The following is a 23,887-nucleotide window of genomic DNA, read 5'->3' as shown; positions in this document are numbered from 1 at the left end:
CGAAGCTAGTTGGAGTTCAGTTGCAGCCTTGGCTTTCCTGGTTTGCTCCCTGCAGGACTGGACCAGTGCAGAATATTCCTCCTTGGAGGTGCATCCCAACCTCCATCCTTTGTAGGCCTTTCTTTTTAGCCTCAGGAGATCTGCTAGATACTTGGAGAGCCAAGGGGGCTGCTGTGCCCTCTTGCAGCCTTTCCTCTGAGATGGAATAGAATTAGCTTGTGCATTGAGTATTGCTCCCTTGAGGAGCAGCTACTCTTCCTGAGCTCCCCTCCCTCTGGGGTCTTAGTCCCTTAGGGCCTCACTGACAAGCCTCCTGAGCTTGTCAGAGTCAGCTTTCCTGAAGTCAAGGACTTCAGTGTCGCTGACTGACTTGCCAGCTTTACGGCAGATGGTGAAGGTGATCAGCTCATGGTCGCTGTCATCCAGCTTCCCATCGATCACTAGGTCGCCGATTAGGTCATTCCCTGTTGTCAGTACTAGGTCAAGCAGCGCTTTACTTCTCGTTGGCCCGTAGACTACTTGAGTCAGGTAGAATTCATCCACGCACAATGGGAAGCTTTGCAACTGCTCAGATTTTGCTGAGTGATCCTCTCACGAGATGCCTGGGTAGTTGAAGTCACCCATGACAACCATGGTCCTGGAGCATATGGCCTCAGCCAGTTCCCGGGTGAACTCCTGGTCAAGCTCTTGACTTTGGGTGGGAAGCCTGTAGTAGACTCCCACCGTTGTGTCCTCTGTGCCATGTTCCCCATGGATTTTAACCCAGAGGGTCTCCAGTCATCCACTCTGTTGGCCAATATCAGCTTGCAGGGACATGTAGCTTCCCTTAACATAGAGAACTACAGCCCTGCCCCTTTTATCTACTCGATGTCTCCTGTACAGGGTATAGCCATCTATACACATGGTCCAGTCATGGGTGGAGTCCAACCAGGTCTCCGTTATCCCTATGACGTCGTAATTATTTGTGTTAAGCAGGAGGGCAAGTTCCTCCTGCTTATTCCCCAAGCTCCTGGCATTTGTGTACAGGCAGGCAACTGTCCCCTTGGGGGCTCTTGCCTTGCCCACAGATTGTACCAGGGCTGGGGCATGGATGGGTCCCTTAAGTGCCTTGGCCTGCTGGCTTTGCAAGGGTTGCTCAGTGGGCCAGCAGTGGTGGTAGTCCCCCCCCGCCCCACTGTCCCCCAGTGGGCTTAGTTTAAAGCCCGGTGGAGCAAGTCAGCCAACCCGGCTGAGAAAATCCTGCTTCCCAGTGGAGAGACGTAGAGGCCATCCCTTCCCAGCAGCTCGCTTCCTCTCTCACCAAAGAACGGGCTGTGGTCATGGAAGCCAAAGCCATCCCGATGACACCAGCACCGCAGTCTTTGGTTAACTACCTGGTTCCTCCTCTCCCTCCTCAGCCCATACCCTGAGACTGGGAGGATCAAAGAAAACAGCACCTGTGCCCCCAGACCCTTTAGCCCCGCTCCCAAATCCCTGTAGTGCCTCATGACCCGGATGGGAGTGCTCTAAGCCATGTCATTGGTGCCCAAATGAATAAAGAACATGGAATAGTGGTCTGTAGTCTGGAGAAGCTTAGGGATATTCTCTGCAATGTCTCAGTTGCAGGCCCCTGGGAAGCAGCAGACTTCTCGGGCTATGGGGTCGGGGCGGCAGATTCATAACATAATCCATACACCATTAAAAGTGGCATCAATGAAAACAGTATAACATTGGTTTTCAACAAGACCACTCACACCATATCAATAAAAGGAAATCTTTGTGTTTGCATGAACACTCCAAAATTTGGTGGGATTCATGACAATGCAGTGTTAGGATGTTTATCAAAATACTGAAATACTTAATAGTAGAGAGCAGAAAAGCAGTAGTCCTGTTCTTAGCTCTAGAATAGCAATATAAAGATTGTGTTTTATTTAGGTCACTTCATTACCAAAATAATATTCATGTATTTGAGAGAGTTCAGAAAAGAGCAGCAAAAACGATCAGAAGACATGAAAAATGTTTGGAAGAAATAAGCGAATCATGAGAAAACTTATGTGAGGGTTTGGCTACCATTTGGCAGCCAGGCCTGTACATAAGCCCCCTGAAGGGCAACCGGAGTAAGTTGAATGGGGATGCAGGTTACTGGGCATCAAGTTTGAATCTAGATTAGTGGGGTACAGGTCTGGGGTGCAAGCTGAGGTCAGAAGTCAGGAGAATCAGAGCTGGGTAGTGAGTTCCAAGGAAGATCCAAGAGCAGAGTCATGGAAAGCTGAAGCCTAGTTAAGTGCCAGACAAATTGGAGAGCTGGTACTGAGTTCCAGGTGAGATCCAAGAACAGGGTCAGGAAAGTCCAAGTCAAGTCAGGAGCTAGGTGAATCAGAGAAACCAGTGAACATGAGGCTTGCCAGAGGAGACATAGGCTGTTGTCAATGCATATCTGCAGCCTGAGGCTGCAGGTTTGCTTAAAAGGGCTGAGTGGTGCTCTCAACAGCCAATACAGTTTAGAGAACTGGGGCAGTCATATTAGCCAGGGATCAGAGTCAGGTGTGGAATTTCAAGGGCTCAGTACAGCTGGGCCTGACTAGCCAGAGGCCCTGACACATTAAAAGTATTAAATGTATGAATGGCTTGGACAGAAGTAAAAACAAACAAACAAACAAACAAAAAAAAACAGGCCTGCTTTGGGAGAATAGAAGGATACGTAAAATTAATAAATATTAAAAAAAAATCTTAAAACCAAAGAAGGACATCAGGTGAAGGTGAAATATATATACATGATAGGATTTATAGGACAACATTAAGAGGAAAATTTAAGTTTTAGTATCTGAAGGAACTTCCGAAATAGGTTCCTTTTTAGGTTGTGTAATTATCCCTAAAGGAAACCAGCAGAAGCCCCATCGGTTGAAATGTTTGAAACTTGACTGGATAATGTTCAAGAAAGTCTACTCCTGAGGGAATACATCTTGTGTTGACAGAGGATTGTACCTTAAAATAACTTAAATTTCTGTGTTTTTTTTAATAAAAATAACATTGTGCTAATTGGCAAAGCAACATTTTAAAACTTTTTCCTGATTTGTTTGGGTCTGCTATCTGATAATTTCAGTAGCTTGAGTTACTAACCAGTATTGTTTAGAACAGTAGACTGGAGTGAAGAAGACACTTTATCCCATAATATTTTCAATGTGGACAATAGAAAGGGATAAATCCAATAAAGGGCATAAGCACTTAAATGTAGGTAGCATTTGAATTTTAGGTTCCAGAGTTATGTAACTAGGTCTCCGATACAGCGCATAGTAAGAGCCAGAATTTGAATTACATGCGAGCTTGGGGGGCTGTGCCCCCCACATTAGAGGCAAGAAAGAGCCTCCCCCGTAAGATTTGAAAATCATGACCGGGGGGGGGATGGTCTCCGATTTTATTAGGGTATTGTGATGGGCAGTCTAACTTTTTTTGCAGTCCTCCCCCCCTGAAGAATCAAAGTATAATTTGAACCTTGGTGAGAGTTAGGGAAGTGGTGGGTAGAATCTCTTGTCAGGAAAGTCTAATGATGCCCAGTGTGAAGGGACAGGCCTGGCTAGACAGTGATCTATTTAATGAATTAAAATTAAAAAAGAAATCATATGAGAAGTGGAAGCTTGGTCATAGTACTGGCTAAGAGTATTTCTAGGCATCAGGGAGAAAATTAGGAAGGCCAAGACATAATTTGAGATGCACTTGGCAAGGGAAAAAGGCAACAAAAAGGGCTTTTATGTCAGGAGTAAGAGAGAGACCAGAGAAACCATAGGTCCCTTGCAGAAGGAAATTTAGATATAGATGTTGCAAAGAATGCTGAGGTATTTAATGCCTCTTTCACTTCAGTCTTCACAAATAGGGGCAGCTACCAGATGCTGAGTGCATTTGACAGGAAAGATAGTGGGAGAAAGCTTGAATGCGGAGGCTGCTGCTCCACACTGCCATTGCAATGCATTGCATTGCTGCCACTCTACGTGTGCTGCCTTGTGCTGAGCGCCGCTCTGCGCTGCACCCCGGAGCTGCTGCTGCTCCACGTGCAGCCACTGCCACCCCCCTCACCCCACACACAGCTCCACATTATCTGAAAACCCTACTGGGTTATTTCAGATAACCAGAGTTTTTCCATAACCAGCAATCCCTTTACCCCGGGGATGCCAGATAACAGAGATTTTACTGTATGTATTTATCTATTGGCATAGATAGATAGATAGATAGATAGATAGATAGATAGATAGATAGATAGATAGATTTCATTTTAATTGCTGAAAAAATATGGATTTTGAGTTTTTTAATCAGAGAATTTGAGATTTTTTGGGTGTGTTTTCAGAGAATTTGCAATTTTTAAACAGAGAAAACCAGGATTCCCTGGATCAGTGGCTTAGTGTCTAGATGGGAAGAGGTATCTGGTGGGGTTCCCCAGGGGTCTGTCCTGGGTCCAGAATTGTTTAATAATTTGGACAGTGGGCTTGAGTTTACATTAGTAAATGTGGATGACACAAAGTTGGATGGAGCTGCAGACACTCTGATGGGAAGAGCTAGGTTCCAGAATAGTCTGGATTCACCAGAGAAATGGTCGATAATCATCAGAAGAGATTCAGCAAGAAAAAGTGCAAAGTCCTGCACTTGGGATGGAAATAATTGTATGCACAAATACAAACTGGGAAATGACTGGCTAGGCTGCATCATTGCAGAGAAGGACCTTGGTATTACAGTAGACTATAAACTGAATATGAGCCAACAGTGTGCTGTGATTGCTAAAAAATCCAGCAGCATATTGGGTTGTATTAACAGGAGTGCCAGTTGCAAATCAAAGGAAGTGATTCTGCTGTTCTCTTTGGCACTGGTGAAGTCTTACTTGGAGTACTGTGTCCAGTTTTGGACTTCACCCACTCGAGAAGGATGTAGACAATTTGGAAAGAGTCCAGCTCAGAACAACAAAAATAATTAGCCTGGAAAGTAGGATGCATGAGGGAAGACCAAAAGAACTAGGGTTATTTCATGTGGCGAAGAGAAGAGCAAGGTGGGATTTGATAACAGTCATCAAAGATCTGAAGGAGAGTTACAGAGAGGATGGAGATGGATTTCTCTGTAGCTGTACGGGAGATGACTAGTCCAACTCTTCCATGGCCTCAGGTTGCAGCAGGGGAAATTTAGATTGGAGATGAGGAAGAACTTCCTGACTATAAGGATGGACAAGCATTGGAACAGGCTATATGGAAAAATGTGAAATCTCTATCCTTGGAAGTTTTCAAGACCAGATTAGACAAACATTTAGCTGGTTTAGTCAGGGGTGATCCTGCATTGAGCAGGGGGCTAGACTAGATGGGACTGTGTGAGCACCTGACTTTCCTGTGATCTCAGAAGAAGGCTCTAAGAAAACCAGTTGCTGAATGCAGCCAATAGGAAACATGGAGCTCAGGGGTGTGCCTAATCCCATCTCTCCAGAGATTAGGTGCCTTAATCTATTTGGTATGCAGGGTAGCTGCCTACATCTATTCTTTGAAAGAACTGAGAGGAGCTGCCTGCTTTCTTGTAAAACATGGTTGACAGGAAATACAAGGGTGGTTAGATCTCCTGCCAAGGAGTGGAAGATGTGGGTTCTATGCTCTCCCCAGTCTGCCCCCATCCCCCACACCCCAGAACTTCAGGCTATAGACTATGCAGAATAATGTCATCCCTTGACCTAGCTGTTTAAGATGTGCCAGGATGCAGGAAAAAAATTGAGAATCATGGGGTCAGAGAAAGAAAATAGACAAAAGAGAACTTGTTATTAGAATGCTCAACTAAAACTGAGAAATCTTGAATTCTAGCCCCATCTTGCCCCATAATATATACAATATAAAGGAAAGAAAAAAAAATGTTTTGTACTTGGCTGCTGAATACAAAAGAAATGTTATAGTAACTTATATGTAATGTTTTCCTTCCTTTTGATCTTTCCAGACTGGATGATCTATTTTTGTTTGTTTTTAAATTTCATGAGAATATATTTTTAATACAAAAAAAACCCTGCTTTTCAATTATTTTGTTGATTTCATCTTTGAATGAACATATTCTAGAATATATTCTTCAGGATTCTGGAGAGTGTGTATTCCAGTAAGAGGCTTAGCCTCTGCTTAGTGAAAGTTGTTTTCTTTTATGATTTTGTGAGGGATATTTTTTTTTTCTTATCAGGAGTATTATAGAATGTATCAAACTATACCTGATGGCATCATTATTGAGTTGAACTGCCAAAGATGGACAGCTGCTTCAAAATACGCCAGTACTTATGGTTCTGTTTTTCAGAAGCAGCCAGAATGTCAGATCTCTTCCAATGGTGCAGTATCTTCTTTTTTTTCTTACCTTTTTTGAATAAGAACAGAGCAGTTTTGATCACCTCTAGCATACAAATCAAATTAGAATATGCCTTGTCCAGATAAAACTGATGAAAGAAAATTCATTTTCACTTTCTTACCTGAAAGCACATTTTTTTCCATGATAGCCACGTCCCATCTGTTCACATTTATTACTGACTGCTGCCATTGGAGAAAGGCGGGGGATGGGGGAGGTAACAGTTGCATTTGACTGATTACAAGTCTCTTCATTTTTCAAGGGTTAAAGATGTAAAATTAGCATTGCAGGAACATTACAGTGTATTTCCCTCTGAAAACTACAGCTTTCACACCAGGAAAATCTCTTCTTTAACTACATCCTTGTGTTATTGCAAAGGGGATAGTGTTAAGCATACTTGTCCTATGCCATCCCTGTCACCCCCTGGAGTTTGTATATAGGTGTTGTCATGAACTATGTTGAGTGACTTTCAGATGAAATATGATGCGTGATAGGAAATATATAGTCTAGAGGCTAGGACAGAGACTTAAAACTCTGAAACAGGGTGAGATCAGTAGCAGTCCAGAAAGAGATTCTTTCATATGGTAGCACAGTTGCCTAGGTATTCAACTGTGAGTAAGGTGCATAATGTTTTGGCTCAACTGTATGTCTGGGTTCTGTAGTTGGAACCATGAACTCAGCAAAAATAGCTTTTAAATGGCAAATGCCCATAATTCCTACAGGTCGTGGGCCTCACCAGGATACCTACAAAGTGGCTAGGCCTAGCGAAGGGTCGAGCTGGCCTGCAGATGAGTTGATCTGGCATCCATCCTAAAGAGCTGTCTTCCATAGGGCTCCTTGTATACTCCTACTGGATTTTAAACCTATCTTCCTCCACTCCTTGGGAGAATCTCTTCCTCTGCATGCAGAAGGGTGCAGATTGCACCCTTCTGTCTTGTATGAGACAAGTCGGGCTCAGTCTGATTTTTTTATTGTAATAATTATTTTTGTAAAAAGGAAAGTCCCAACATTTTTCTTTACTGAATTCTAATTGACTTGTTGGCATAAAATTATATTCACGTTTACTTCTCACCTATCTATATACTGTTTTATTGCACATTTTCTCCTAGTTCTGTAAAACTTCTCATTCATTTCTTCATTTCCATTTTTGCTTTGTTCCTTTCCCATTTCCATGCCTTACCAAGTCTGTCCCCAGAAAGCCTGCATATATTGCCCTTCTTTGACTCATGCCTACACATTTTTATTTCCTGCACATATGTTTCTGTGGTACATCAGTTAGAAATTAGCTTTTAGTTCTGCCTCTCAATTTGGTTTTCTAGAAGAGGAAAAATCTCTGCTTAATAAGCTATCTTAAAAAAAAAAAATCTGTCAGTCAGATCTGTGCTGACTCCTATCACATGGAACATTTTTGAGGTCAGTATGTTTGCATATGCAAACATTTTAAGTAAGGAAGTAATTTGGGCAAATTAATCTAGGAATCATTTAACTGAAGTTAAAGAACTAAATCCATGTGGTGTCCTTCTAACCTCCATACTCCCAAAGACATTTACAAGAAATTGAACTTAAGTAGCAGTAGTATCATTGGGTTTTGAGAAGGAGGCAAATGAAGCCCTTTGCTCTAGAAATATAAATCAGAAGTTTCCAAGCTTAGAAATCTAAATCAAATTGGTCAGGTTTTCAAATGAGCTGAGCCCTTGCAAATATCATTGACTTTACAAAGACCTGTGAGCACTCAGCACTTCCGAAAGCCAGGTCAATTTTGTGTAAGTGTGGCTAACTTTAGACAACCAAGTATGAAAATGTTGTCCACATAAAATAAGTGTGTTTTGTTAGTTTTAAGTATGCAGGTGCCTTTTTTCCTGCGAAGTGTATATACTCCTATTCAAAATAACTTAAATTTTTCATAATTAATTCCTATTAACCAGTTTTGAGTAGTTTTTTCTTTTTTCCAGATAGATTGAAAAGTGTTGGGAATATATGAGCGTATTGAAAGTAATTTGAAATGGATTGCTTTTCCAATTCAGCTACCACCGGTATTGAATACAAAAAAAAAAAAAATGTGCAAATAAACATCAGAATTGTTCCTGCAATACTGATTCCAAATGAAAATGTTTACTGCAAGGAGTAGTTTCACTAAAATCAATGGAACTGCAAAGAACAACTAGGGCAGGGCTTCTCATTACAACTGCTGGAGAAAAATAATTCTATTTTGTGAAAGAAATAGGGGGAGGGGGCTCAAAATGTGTTTTTATTCCACATGGGAATGAAGTGAGGCTGTCCTGTTTAGTTTTGTTTCTGGAAAAGCATGAGAGGGAGAGAGATGCGAGTGTGAGCTAGAGCTCTTAATCCCTGGGTTGGCTTCATGTTAACATCTTTTAAGTGTCTTAAAGCACTCATCATTTGGTTTAAGATTGCGTCACTCCAGGGCTGGATTATCTCTAAGGCACTTAATTTTGCTTCTGTTGGGCAGAATGCAGCCCTGGAGTGCCCGGCAGTGGCAGTGCCTTTTGCTGCCATCTGGACCAGCTTGGTACTCCTGATGGAGGTGACACAGGGAGGTGAGCTCCAGAAAAAAGAAGAATCAAACCCCTCCAAAACATTTCCTTCTGTGCGTTGCTGCCAGCTGGCCTGGTGCTGCTTGAGCTCCTAGGGGCCTGATCCTTTTTTTTCTGTGGTGTTCGTCCCCGCCCCACACTGCTGCTGGCAAAGCTGCCAGCTGGCTGGGTGCCTCTTGAGCTCTTAGGGACCTGTGGGCTCCAGATAAAAAAGGAGTTGGATCCTCAGAGCTGAATCAGTGAGTGTGTCTGGGCAGCAGTGGGAGGCATCATGACTTCTGCGTGCTCTGGGGGTTCAGAGCTGGCTCTGCCAGATGGGAGCAGTGAGGCAGTTCTGCCCCTAGTACATTTATTGGCATTTCAGCTAATGCCAGTAACTACAACAGACTAAAAAAGGAACATACAAAACTTGAAAACATTGTGACTGACAACACTGCCTTGGTTTTCAGTAAGGAACATCTTACTTTTGGTCCTGCCCCTGCTCACCAAGCCTCTAATGACAAGTCACAGCTGTGCAGGTGAGGGACAGTCACAGTCTCATGAGATATGTTTTTTCACCTTAAGGTGCAACTGTTCCACTAAGCTGAACATCACTAAGCTGATTAACATTTGTTCGGCTTGCAGCATAAGATGCAACAAAACCCTTAGATCTCACATATTCAATTCACTGGTCAGTATAATTCAGGTAAGGGCTTAAAACACAAGATTGTCAAACCCCGAGTGCCATAACCAGTGGAATAGTTGGTTATTCTAAGCTAGTTGTCTCTCTCCATCAAAATAGATAGAATCCCTCAAAAACATTTTACTTTTTGGCCAGGTGACTAAGATCCCATTGTGTGTCAAGGAAATGATTTTGACCCTTTAACCCATTTTCCACTTCTGTGTTCCAAATATATGAGAGATAATTGTGATTTTGGTGACACTTTAAATTCTTCAAGTTTTCTTTTCAGTATCAAATGCCTTGCCAATAATGAACAGGAACTGTGCTAAAAGAGGTCATTATTAGGTTTACTGTTAATAGTTTTTTCTGTAGCATAGCTAAAAATTTGCTTTCATCTGAAAGGATGTGCTACTTATACATTATTTTAAATGTTGTTTCTTCTAGCAGGGTTCCAGTTGCCACATAGACAGGGTCAATCATTCCTTTTCTCAGATCTCAGAAAAATAAACATTATCTTATTCAGGACAACACAACCAGAAAAGACATTTACAGCCATATGTGTGGTTGCGTGTGTGGCTGCATGCACACATGTTGATATACAATACTTGTTTCCCGATAAAAAGGCTGATTGCTTCTACATAAAAAAATAGAAAGGACTGTGATTGTTAACTTGAAAATCTCTGCATTATTCATATGGTGCCAGACTTTCATTGTAGTAGTAATACTTTTTTTTTTTTTTAAACATTCAGAGACGAACTCTTTTACATATGCTAGAATTTCCTCTTATCTCTTATAATTTTTAATAGATTTATGAATATAGAGGACTAATGAGGTTTAATACATAGAGTGAGTTTCAGTTCTATCGAGCAAGCTGAGATGAGTCTAAATATGTTTTAGAGGTAAAAACATTTCATTTCTAAAAGTTAGAGGTTACAACCTACTGCATGTACCTGACTCCAAGATGACTTTGAATTTAAGATGACCTACTAATAATCAGATTCTAGACATGGAAAATTATAAATGTGTTACAGTTTTCCATGTAGAGAATCTAATTAGTGGAAGGTTATCTTAAATTCATCCCTCCCACCAACAGCTCTGGCAGGGAAAGCAGTGGCAGGGGGCAAGGGACTAGACCTCTGCCCGTTCCCCCACACTCTTGCCACCTGCTGCTGCCTGCCTCACATTCCAGTTGTCCTTCCCAGTGCCCGACTGCTGCCGCTTACCCCTTTGTACTTGTGCCTGCCCCTTGTCCCCTATGCCTGCGTCCCCACTCCCTGCCCCATCCCTGCTCCCTCTACAGCCTTCCTATTCATCCCTTGCCCCCTAAACCATGCCTTCCCCCCCACTCCCTGCTTTTTTCCCCTTGCCTCTCCCACCCCATTCCTCTGCTCCTTTCTTTCTGCTACAGCTTTGCTTCTCCAAGGGAATCCATAGCAGTAGTGACCTGAGCCCAGCCCAACCTGGCCAAGGAAGAGTGGTGGCAGTTTGGCCAGGATGGGTCAGGGTTGGAGCCAGATCAGGAGGTCAGTAGCAGGTACAGAGAAGAGGAGCACACTGGACTGCCACATATTCACCCTCCCCACCTCGTGGTCTTCCCTGCACTCCCCTAGCTGTGAGCCTGCTCCCCTGCCAAGTAGGTGCCTGCTCAGCCATCTAAGGCTGAGGCTGAGCTGCTGCCTGCCCCGGGCTGGTACTCAAATCTAAGGCAAAGCTTTTCCCCCCTATGCTGAGTGGGGTGGGGGGACCTCTTGGGGGGAAAAAAATCACTTTGGATTTGAGTAACTATTGGATTAGTTGAGAAACTATTCCATATTGTTGTCATTTTTCAGTTATCATCCAAAATGATAGCAGTTTACAATTAACATTCAAACAAAAATCTCTCTGTTGAGGACAAAGTATTTTGACACTGATTTCATTCTAAATGCATTTTGTTTAAAAAAAGGCATTATTTTTAGAGAATTCTTGAACTGCTATATCAGGTCTTGAAACTGACTTACTGGAGATGAAACAAGCCAGAGAGAACATTTAATATTCTGCTGAACTGTCATATACTAAACAGTTGCATAAGACAAAATCCAGTAAAATCCAAGCAGGGAGAATCACCAGACTAAGTTGGCTATGCGCCTAACAGAGCTATATTATTGCAAATTGGTTGGTATTTAGATGTTAGTTTTGTTTTAGTGAAAACAGTAAATAACCTACTATTACTAGATATTAGTTCACAAAAAATATTTTTACAATCATTGAACAAAGAGTTTAATGTTTTCATCAATTTTATTTTCTAGATGACTAGTTATAATAACAAATAATAAGATTTTGTATACCTAAGATCTCAAGGCAGTTATCAAACATACTTGTGTAGTATTATAGCAATTCCAAAACCGAAGTACATGGAGATTAAGCATCTGATTTTGCACAGATATTTACAGATGCTTAAGTTCACATGCTCTTAATAGTCCTACAAACTACTCAGTATATAATATTAAAATCATATAGATTTATTTCTAAATTCAGACCTGAAGTAACTTGCACAAGGTCATACTGTGAATCCATTAAAAAATTTGGAAACAGAGGTTTTATCCTGTAGTTTCTCTCATTGCCATTTGAAACTATAGCATGGGAAGGTTCAAGGAGCAGATAGCAGAATCTGTAAAGGAGTCCTCACAGCATCACTGATGCAATAGAGATATAAGGTATGTGCCGGCATTATATTTATATGGCCCTAAAGAAGAAAGGAATCAGTAGTCTAGTGTTCTAGACTCTGATACTGAATTGACATCAATAGGACATCTCAGGCTCTGTAGTATATGCTCTACATAATAAATAACAATTACTTGGAAAAGGAGAAAGCCTGATGTAACCATCCTCAATATACATGATCACCATAAAGAAAGATCAGGAAAGTGACCTCATGTACTTAAAATAGCATAGATTATTTTATATAGCATAGATAGCCTTAAATTCAACACTAATGTCAAGAAGTATTACCCACCTTTATTGTAGGTTGTTTTGATGCCTAGTGGAGCTGGATGGAGAAAAGGGTCTTGATTGTGATCAAACACAATCATTTAGTTATCATTTCAAGCTGTTTTAACTTTATCACCATGGGGACCAATTTTGTCACTGGTACTCTAATGTTAGAGTGTTACTGTATTAAAACGTCAATAAAAAATTATCTAAAATCATAATCTATTCTAAATCAATTTATTTTCTATTGATTTGTGAAAGGGGAAAATGGTATTACTTTTTAATGGTAAATGGTATGATTATTATTATGAATATCTCTCTGCAATATTGGGATTAGAAATATGTTTCTTGTTAGGTTAATCAGTAAGACTGCTACATTGTGGAGGGTTAGTTCAAAGGAAGGACATACAGCCCATATATATATGGGTATATTTAAAAATGTTCAAAGACACAGTGCCAGATGATTTGCACCTTGTGATAGGGTACCTTATCCCTTGAAGAAGGAGCAGTCAGCCTAGTTGAGTAGTTACAGATCTAGGGAAGCTGCTGATAAAGGAGTGGCACTCCAAGGTTAAAAACTCCAAAGAGAAAAGTAACAGAACAGCGAACTGTGACGGGATTGTTGCAAGTCAGAGGCAAGTGGTAGGCTGAACTACTTGCTGTACACGTGGGACATACTGCTATGCTAGGACCAGAGCCACAGGAGTCCATTCCCAATGTTCAGGGCAGGACAACGGTATTTTCTTTGCATGTTTTGTCAGCTGACGAGTTATTCAGGGAGCAAAGCCAGTTTAGATAAGCCTTCAGGCAAGGCAACCGTATTACTTACCTACAGTTAAATCCAGATTTCTCAAAGAGCTCCATTAATATTTAGACACCCATTAAGGGCCAGATTATGAAAGGTGCCCAGTTCCCAAGCAACTCTTATTGCAGCAATGTTGTGCTCCAATTTTCAAAGTTAATATCCAGGCTGCTGGATACTACTGAAAATGATTTGACTTTATTTTTTGCCTTATTTTTTGTCCTCTTCTGAAAATGTTTTTTCTTATATACTTTTGCTAACGTTACTTAATTTTCTGATATGCTGTGTCAGAAAATAACAATATAATGTGATTCTGGAGCTACAAATGTTTGTCCTCCCATTTAGAAATTGCTAACAGCACTGTTTTAATGACTATATGAATGACAATAAATTTACTCATGTGCCTGTATTAAGGTGCTACTCAAGGTGCCATTCTTAAATGACAAAGCAGACTTTAAGTGTGATATTTCATCATTAAATGACAAATAAATTGAATATAATTACAGATGGTTATGAATTGCTTTTGTCATGTGTTCTCACTAGATGTTGGATCCAAGTGTAGATGTTGGATCCAAGTGTTGAATCCGGGTAACTATAGGCCGGTTAGCCTCAACTCTATGCTTGGGAAAACCTTTGAAAAAAGTATTAAGGATCACATTTCTGGGAGTCCAGTAGGATAAATAATGCTGAAGGGCAACTAGCATGGCTTCACAGCAGGTAGATCCTACCTGACTAACCTTGTTTCTTTCTACAACCAGGCCACAAATTGCTTAGATGCAGGAGTTGAGGTAGACGTCATCTACCTGGATTTTAAAAAGGCCTTTGATAGTGTTGTGCGGGCCGGGAGCAGTCCAAGGCCCTTTTTTGCGTGGCGGGCTGTGGCCAGCAGCCCGGACACGCCGGGTCAGGGAAGGCAGGCGGCACGCTAGAATTAGGCACGGACGCTTAGTGGTTGATTAAAGATTATTTTACTTACACCCAAGATGGTCGCGGTGCAGGCAGGAAAACTTGCTTGAGTTGCGGTTACAAAACAAAACAAAAAACTCGAACCTGTAGAACGTATGGGTACGTTGCAATGGGGTTTCGGCGACGGGAGATGAACAAAAACCTCAGGAGTACGTCGCAATGGGGTTTTGGCGACAGGAAGAAAAAAAACTGCAGGACTCGAACCCCGGGTAGAGCTCTGAATTCACTCACACGAAGTTTGCTAGGCTCCGTGGAACTTTGCGCGCAGGGAAGGATACGTCTAGGGATCAGGCGGCGATGGGGAGAAGCGAGAGGTTGATCAGACCCCTATAGCCTTCTTGAAATACACACTGGCTCCGATAGGCTCCGCAGCGCTTAGAGATCTTCATGAAACTTGGAGTTCTCCTCCTCCTGATGGTCGTGGAGTCCTCCAACTTGGGCAGAAACCGCTCAAGCCTCTTATACAGCTAGCAAGCCAATCGCTAGCCGCCACGTAGGAATAATTTAGAACTGACCAATAGCGGGGCACGAATCTGAATACAAATGGCGGGAACTCCTTGCAACGTGCATTTCTGTGTTGCAACGAAGAAATGCACCCTGAAAAGAAAGCTACGAGTGGCGGGAAATAATTCAGCAGTGCCGAAGCACACACAAACAAAAATCACACCCTTGGGTTGTGACAAGTGTCACATCCCATTCTTACAAATAAATTAAGTAGTTGTGATGTAGATTATTACACAGTCAGGTGGGTAGAGAATTGGCTTATGGGATGCACTCAGAGGGTGGGAGTGGATGTGTCGTTTTTGACCAGGAAAAATGTGGGCAGTGGGGTTCCCAAAGGTTCCATCCTTGGACCGGTGCTGTTCAATATCTTCATCAGTGACTTGGATGAAGGTGCAGAAAGCACTCTGTCCAAATTTATGGATGACACCAAATTAGGGGGCAAAGTAAACACACTGGAGAGCAGGGAGTGGATTTAGGCAGATTGGGAAAGTGGGCAGAACAGAATAGGATGCAATTTAACAAAGATAAGTGCAAAGTGCTGCATCTAGGGAGAATCAATAAACAACACACCTACAGGGTGGGAGGTGACTTTCTAAGCAACACAGCAGCAGAAAGGGATGTAGAAGTCATAGCCGACTCCAAAATAAACATGAGTCATGTTACCAAATTTGCCCATTACTTTGGGGTGTGCTCATTTATTAGGGATAGATTCTAGGGTCTTAGTGATTCTGTCAATGTGCTGCTTGTGTTACTATACAGAGCTGTATTTCTCCCTTCTGCAAGCCCTCACCCCCAGTGGAGCTATCTTGCAGGACTCAATCTCAATGGGACTGGGTTCCTCCAGTCACCAAATCAGTCATACACACACAAATTAACGTGACACGCCTGATCTGGCTGGGCTGATCAGCATGGACAGGCTGACACCCTCATATGCCAAGAATCAGTTCATAAGAGCAACACTAAAATGCAGTCAAACACAAGCACACAGGTAAACAGAATCCCTCTGAATCCGGCTGGGTGTCCAGCTGACACCCTCATGGGCCAGCATTCAGTTCATAAGGGCACGTCTGAGTCATACTGGGTCAATCAGCCTGTACAAGCTGATCCCCTTATGTGTTTCAAACTCAGCACGTCCCAATCTTGGCCTCTTGATGAGCAGACCCCACAATAATTTAGGCTTCACCGGGATCTTTAGCATAGGTAAAAGAAGCGTTGCTGCAGAGCACGGGAGGAAAAAAAAAAAGCAGAGAAGGAAAAATATACCCAATTACTACCTGTTTGCCTATAAAAGTTATTTATTGTTAATCATATGAAATATATAATAGTACTAGTAGTAATAGACATGCAAAAGAAAAACAAACACCAACAATGACAATACTACCCTGGTTTCACTAAGTATTTGGGGAAACTTAGCTCAAGCTTAACTGATACAGTTCAGGTTCAGAAGTTTATGCCTAGAAAGAAGAGAGAACGCTGGGAATCTCACCGAGTCCACGGTACCCAAGCTGCAAAGCTGACAGGCACAGTCCGTAGCACAATCCTTGAAGAGAGAGACGATCTGTTCTTCCAGCGTCCCAAGAACGACAGGGGATGGTGTCAGCACAGGAGTTTTCTTCTTTTTCTTTCTTTTTCCTTTTCTTTCTCCTGCTTCTTCTTTTTCTTTCTCTTTCTTCTTTTAAGCACACACACTTACAGATTTTTATACCCTCAGTTCAGCTGCTTTGAAGCACCCTCAGTAGTGTAAATCATTGTCTTTTCTATTGACAAGGGGTTATCTGGTTTGGACCATCTCAGGAAACTGATTGATAATCAGGAAACACTTAAGATTAGGCAGTAACCCAAATACTTGGGAGCCAGCTTGAGATTCCTATGGATGGCAGATATCCTGATGGGATATCTCATAGTTTCTTCAGGAACAATAGATAGTTTGCAGCATCAGGATTTTGGATTTTTACTTGTTGTGCACAAGCCTCAGCTTAGCATGACTTTTCCAGATTTTACTATAGTCTTTTAACAGACTTAAAGCAATTATTGGGGTGCTCATAACCTTTTGTGGAGAGGACTCCCACCAGTCGTCTCGGGAAAGATATGACAACACCTGGGATTAGGGCTCCAGCCCGCTGGATGCTGTGATGAACCCTTAACCATTGTTCAAATGTTGCCCGTACCTCCTCGGACTCGGTCTCTTGCCTCAGCATTCCCTAACCCGGCAACCGAGTTTTAGTCAATCAAGTTTAAACAGGCCTCCCATAGTGGGACCGGGGAATGTACGGCCCGAGATGCCTATTAAACTTAGAGCTGTGTGTGTGTGTCTGGGGGGAGAAAAGTCCTTAGCAAATCCAGATTAGAACTGGTCTGATAAATGCTGAGCTGGGTGTGTGTGAACATGGGTTAATTAACATTGGAAGCACAGATTCCCCATCATGCAGTGCTCCCCTGTTTCTCTGGTCCCAGAATTCACTGCAGTCTCTGCTTCAGGCTTTCTGTTTTCCATCTCTCATGTAAATGAATGGTCATCTGGTTCCATCTCGGATGTAAATGAGACCTAGGGCAGTTGTTTCACTCTTATCACCCTTATCTGGAGAGTTTTAGGTGCGTCTCTCACTGCATCTTAATCAGTTTCGTTTAGGTGGGGGGGGGGGGAGGAGTCCTTTGTGAGTCAGACAGACTGCATCCTATGCCACGGTTGCCCAAGAATACAGAGCTGAGGCGTAACAGTCATCAATGTAACAAAGTGACAAGTAAAGCCAACCACACTGTTTCGTGCATTAAAAGGTGCATCACGAACAGGTCTAAGGAGGTGATATTTCCCCTCTATGCGGCATTGGTAAGACCACAGCTGGAGTACTGTGTCCAGTTCTAGGCACTGCACTTTAAGAGGGATGTGGATAACCTTCAGAGGGTCCAGAGGAGGGCTACTTGTATGGTTAAGGGCCTGCAGGTAAGATCCTATGAGGAGAGGTTGAGGAACCTGAATCTCCTCAGCCTCAGCAAAAGAAGGCTGTGAGGGGATCTTGTGACTGTCTACAAATTCATCGTGGGGGGAGGGGGGCAGCAAGGAATAAGGAACACTGTTTACCAAGGTGCTCATGGGGTTACTAGGAACAATGGCCATAAACTGACGTAGAGCAGATTTAGATTAGACACTAGGAAAAAATTCTTTACAGTAAGGGTTGCCAAAATCTGGAATGGGCTTCCAAGGGAGATGGCGCTTTCCCCTACCTTCAGGGTCTTTCAGAGGAGATTGGACAAGCACCTGGATGGGGTCATCTGACACCAGCACTGTTTCCTGCCTAGGGCAGGGGGTCAGACTTGATGATCTACTAAGGACCCTTCCGACTCAAAATCTTTTAAATCTATAAGTGGCAATTGTGCTTAACTTTCCTTTTTTATTCTGTATTTAAATATTTGTTTATTTATATTTTCAGTTCACCTTGCCTTCTTAACCTGTGGGAATGTTGGTTTAAGCAAGAGTTTCAATGCTTCAAAAAAATAATTGGTTATAAGCTGTTGATAAAATGATTTAAAGATCATGTAGGGCACCTGTATTTAAGTACCCCTGCAATATTTTGTGGCTGGGCAGTCAAATTTCTCCCCACCCTCACTTTTCCATCTCTCTCCCTGTAATTTATTTTAGTTTTTTTCCCCCTTCACAATTTTGTTTATGGATTATGTCCATATAAGGCGATCTATGCAAAGGAAAAAATTAAACTAACTGCAACAAAGAAATAAATAAAAAGATGGTCACTGATGCCAGTTATTTAGATACTTCTGAGTGAAGATATTTTACCTCATACTGTTAGAAGTGTGATTTGCAAGTTAGTGGGTTCCTTGTATTTATTCATATATAGAGGAAAAAAGTCTTGCAAAGTACTGTATCAACAGGATGCTTATGTTGGTTTCTAATGCAAATATATTGCATTACTTGCATTATTCTGATTACGTTCTGATGCAAGTAGAAAGACAGGCTTTAACATTTCTTCATGTGAGCTGTTGAAAGCAATTGTCATCTTGCTTACTGCTACATTTACTTGAATATAAGACAAGGTTTCTATCCCCCAACTGGCACAGGGGGGAAAAAATAAAACCCTTCATCTAATAATCACATACAATGAAATCTCACTAAATACATTATCTATTATTAAACTACTGCCATATCAGCAGGTGCTCAGCAATGGAAACGAACTATGAAGTTCATTAAGTGCAGCCAACTCCGAGTATGACTATAAAACACATGACCTTCATTGGGCAAACATACTGATGGGAACCTACAACAAAGATAGGTTAGTGCAATGTTTCCCCAACTAGTGTGCCGCGACACAAAAGTGTGCTGTCAGAAATGAACAACTGTGCCGCAGAATTTTGCAATGGAAATGAGCTACAATAGGTATGAGGATGGGGAATGCCTTAAAAGGTGTGCCACAGAAAAATTTTATTAATGTAAGTGTGCCTTGGAAAAGGTTGGGAAACACTGAATTAGTGTAGTCTGTTTGAACAAGACAAATGGTAGTGCCCATTAAGCACAGTCAGACCCTCCCTGCCAACTTTTTTTCCCCAAGTCAAGATGAGCCACGGCAGCAGTTCACCCAGAATCCCTCTGTCTGCCCCTCTCTCAACCTGGCACAAATGGTTAGTGTAGTCTCACCTTCCATGACGTGAAGTTGGACCAGGCTGCTTTGCACCTCATCTGCATGTAACTTTTTGGAGGATCCTAGGATTTAGAGGATGCCAGCATATGGATCCTTTGGGGGGCAGGGGGTAATCTGGAGTACACACATACACACTGAGCAGTGCTGAGCTGTGTGGTCACTACTTCTGGACTGCTTGGAGTGCTGGTGGCTCGGGGGAGGGCAGTCCAACGCTCAAATGTGGTAAATCATGATCCTTTGGCTTTGGACTATATTATGCATAGTTTGTAGTATTTATAAGTAGGTGCCAAAGTGCTGCTCAAAAGTGTGGCTATGGAGTACCTGTGCTAAAACTTGCAGCATTGTCAACAAAAGGTAACATGCATCAAGTATAGATAAACAAAGTGCATGGGTACTCTATGCAAATTGCTACAGCCATGTTTAATTTTAAGGTTAGTGTTTTCAATTCTGCTCCTTATTTCAATGTGCTCATGGAGAGCTGGGTCTGACAGTTGGGGGGGGGGGGGCGCTGCCAGGGGAAAAAGGGGGAAGCAGAGAGCAAAGACCTACCTGACCTCCCCCAAAAGCATATTTATTTTCCTTGTAGTAGTGAGAGGGAGACAAATTCAAGGAAAACTTCCAATAATTAGATTCTATACCGAGAAAATTATAACAGATTTAAATGTTTTCCATATATAGAATCTAATTACTGGGGGGCATGTTTTATAATCTGGGTCATCTTCTGTTGTAAAGATGATAGTTTTTCTCATGACATTGTGTTGAATGGAGTATTACTAACTATTGACAGTTAATTGGAAGCAGAGAGCAAGTAGAGCTCTTCATGTGTACAGGAGGATGCAGAAAATACTTGATGGTTTCTATCTATCCTTATACAGAATGATAATTTAAGTGAGTAAGTAGTTCAGCTGAATGAAGTATTTAATATGGACAGCTCTATCATATAAAGAAATATTTGTCTTTTTTCACTTATTCCAGTAAGAGCCTGTAATGTCATGCTGTTTTCTTTTCTGGTGTCATATTAAATCTGATTAAGCATGCTCTGGCAATGCTTTTCCCTAGTAATTAAAAGCTATGAGTCACAGCTGCATAAAATACGGTGATCAAAAAATGTTAACAGGGTGTGCACAGATATTGAGGACCTATTCCACTAAGTGTGTTGACTTTTTACATAGTAAGATATTTATAGAATTGTCATAATAAAACAACACTGTAGAACAGCGATTGATTTCTTTGCTCCTTTTCTCTTAACTATTTGACTGTTATATGAGAAATATTCATTCAGTGGATTATTTCGATTGCTTATGGCCTGTATTAGCTGTGTGCATTCTCTATGATTATCTGTAACTCTCATTCTATAACTGGTAAGAAACGTTACTGTGTTAGATATGAAGGAGTCTGGTACGTTGTAATCCAACCAGTTCAAGATCCAGCATGTAGTTTAGAGCACTGTTTAAGCTGTTAGTTTTGCACTCCTTCCATGGAATGAAGAAGCATATGTCAACACTCTTCTAATGTTATGCAGTGTTTACTCATTTTATTGATTTATTTTGTCAGGTAAATAAATCTAAATATAAGAGGACAATCAACACACATAATGAAGTAATTCAGATGTTTGTACATTACTGAAACTTCTCTCTCCATTGCTTACAATTTCTACCTATCTCCATATAGCTCTAAAATATAGTTCATTTCAGATAACTGATTATAGTAATCCAACTCATCCTGTACATCTAGAAAATAATATTTTAAATTATACTTTCTTTGCACTTTTAAAGGGTGACATACATACCATATTATGAGCTGGTTTATTATTTACAGGTCGAATTAAATAGCTTCCTAGATTTAAACTATAGCTTCTGGAACAGTTAAACCATTATCATGTATTATTAAAATCAGACATAATTTACTGTTTCAGCTGCACATCATTTTTATACACAGAGAGCCAAAATTAATGACTATTTCTTAGAACAGCATTTCTTTGTTAACATTATGTTTAAAAAGGCTTGCGCTTAAAAGGTTACAGGGAAAGTAATTTTATCTTTATAGCCAAAGTCTGTGTCAGCTGTTGGGTAGTTGACATCTGTGGCCTTCTCACAGTAGAAAAAAGCGTGTCTTATCATCTATAGATAGGCCCAAACCATTTTAATTCAGATATCCATGTGGATATAGCCTTCTTTACAGTGTTGTATATATAGCTGGAGCTTGGGCTCAGCTCTGTTAACAGTTATATATGTCTGTTTATATATTTTTGGCTTCCAGCTTCATAAAAATGGATTTATTTTTTTTTCTGTGAGTTTGTCTTCCTACCATTTTAAACCTTGGGTCTTTTGAGTTACCTCCTTGCCTTGTTCTCCATCATGGTTTCTGTTCTCTATCCTGTCAGCAGGGGGTAGGGGGCAGGCAGTGAGGGAGTCAGTGGTGGGGGGCATAGGTGGTGAAGGAGGCAAGCAACGTGACCCCAACTTGCCCCATGCCCCCACCACCTACTCCCTCTGCTTCCTGCCCCTCTGTGACTTCCCTCCCCACCTGGTCCCCCTTGTTGCCTGCCCCCACCTCTGTCTCTTACTCTTCTGCTCCACCTCTGGCAGGGCTCTGGCCCCACTCCAGCCTATGGTACAGAACACGTGGCTACTCGAATCCCAGCCCAACTAACAGCTGATGCAGTGGTAGCAGCTTCAACCTGGCTGTGGAGCCAGAGCCCAGGCCAGAGCTGCTGCTGCTGCCCCTGTCACTGGGCTGGGATGGAGGATAAGCAACAGGGGTGGGGTTTGGGAGAGCAGAGGCAGCAGAGAAGTGGGCAGTAGCTCTATCTTCAACTGAGACTCCAGACCTGACCCACCTCCTCTCCCCACTGCCTTATACTTGAATCCAAGACAGGGGTCTTTTCCCCTTCTGTTAAATGGGGGAGAATACATCTCACCTTGGATTCAAGTAAATATAATAATATAAAAGATCATGTGTGATAGCCTCCAGAAATGGCTAATGTGAGCTGTACCCAGTACAATAATATAGAACTTGTAAGGAATTTGAATACAACTTCTGAACCTTCTGTCCATTTGCATTTGGTGAGTTATCAAGGGTTCGAGTAAAAAAGTACCAACAATAGCATTGAAATTATGTCCATAATGTTGATTTATACAACTGTATTTATGTTATGAAGAATGTCCATTTAATTGTGAAAAATCCTGGTGGCCATGTCCAGGCACAGCTTTAACTATCTATATTGGTGACCCACTTTACTTGACACACTGTCTTTCTATATTATATTACTTGCCTTTCCTGCCAAACTGAGAGCTAGTGTTTTATATTCACCTGATGACAATATGTGGCCTACTTGTTTCTCCAGAGATCTAGGAAGATTGTTGTACCACTGCATCAGCTGCTGTAAGTGTGAAGCTGAAATCCAGAGGAAATTTATTTAACATGTAGAGAGAATTCATAAAGTGCATTCACAGATATACATGTTCCTGGAGGCTCTGGATTTTTGGTTCTTAGTGTTTTTCTTAACGGTCAGACTAATCAGAAGGGTCATTTCTTCCATGTTAGGGTAAGCTGGAGTCCATCAATCTCAATGCAGCAACATGTCTGTAGTGTCTATTCAGGCTAATTATACTAAAGGCACAAAGTTAATTGCTTGAGGGTTCCTAGTGAGGAGCTGTCCTGCATGTTTTATTTGTGCTGCAATTAACTATTGTGTAGAGGTAGACTTTCAAAACCTTATCTGTAAAACTCAAAATATTTTTGACATGAAAGAACAAATCCCAGTGAAGTTACACCTCGGTTCAGATAACATTTCAGGAACATTAAGAACAGCCTTTTCTTTTTGACCATGCAACATCATTTTCCAAATGATATGTTATTGCCGCTCAGAGCCAGATTGGATATAGTGTGGGAGAGAAGTTACACTGTCTACAGTAAATGTACAATTTTATGTGCTCCTGTGCAAACACACACACACATTTTCTCCACTATCTCTAGCAAATGCACGTTCCATAATTTCATAGTAGCTAGGGTCAGGAGGGACTTGAACAGATCATCTAGCCTGAACCCCTGCCACAGGCGGGAATGAATGCTGGGTCCACAAGACCCCAGAAAGGTGATCGTCCAACCTCCTCTTGAATATGCCCAAGGTGGGGGCGAGGACCACTTCCCTGGGAAGTTGGTTCCAGATTTTGGCCACCCTACCTGTAAAATATTGCCTTCTGATCTCCAACCTAAACCTATTCTCCATCAGCTTATGACCATTGTTCCTGGTCACCCCAGGTGGTGCTGGGGAGAAAAGAGCTCTGCCTATTTGCTGTTGATCCCCTTTGATGAGCTTGAAGGCAGCCACCAGATCCCCCCTCAGCCTTCTCTTGCTGAGGCTGAACAGGTTCAGGTCCTTCAGTCTCTCCTCGTAGGGCCTGTCCTGCTTCCCTCTCACCAAGCGGTGGCCCTCCTCTGAACCCTCTCCAGGCTGGCCACA

Source organism: Alligator mississippiensis, chromosome 5 (genome assembly GCF_030867095.1).
Source record: "Alligator mississippiensis isolate rAllMis1 chromosome 5, rAllMis1, whole genome shotgun sequence".
NCBI lineage: Eukaryota > Metazoa > Chordata > Crocodylia > Alligatoridae > Alligator > Alligator mississippiensis.
Note: the sequence above shows the minus strand (reverse complement) of the source record.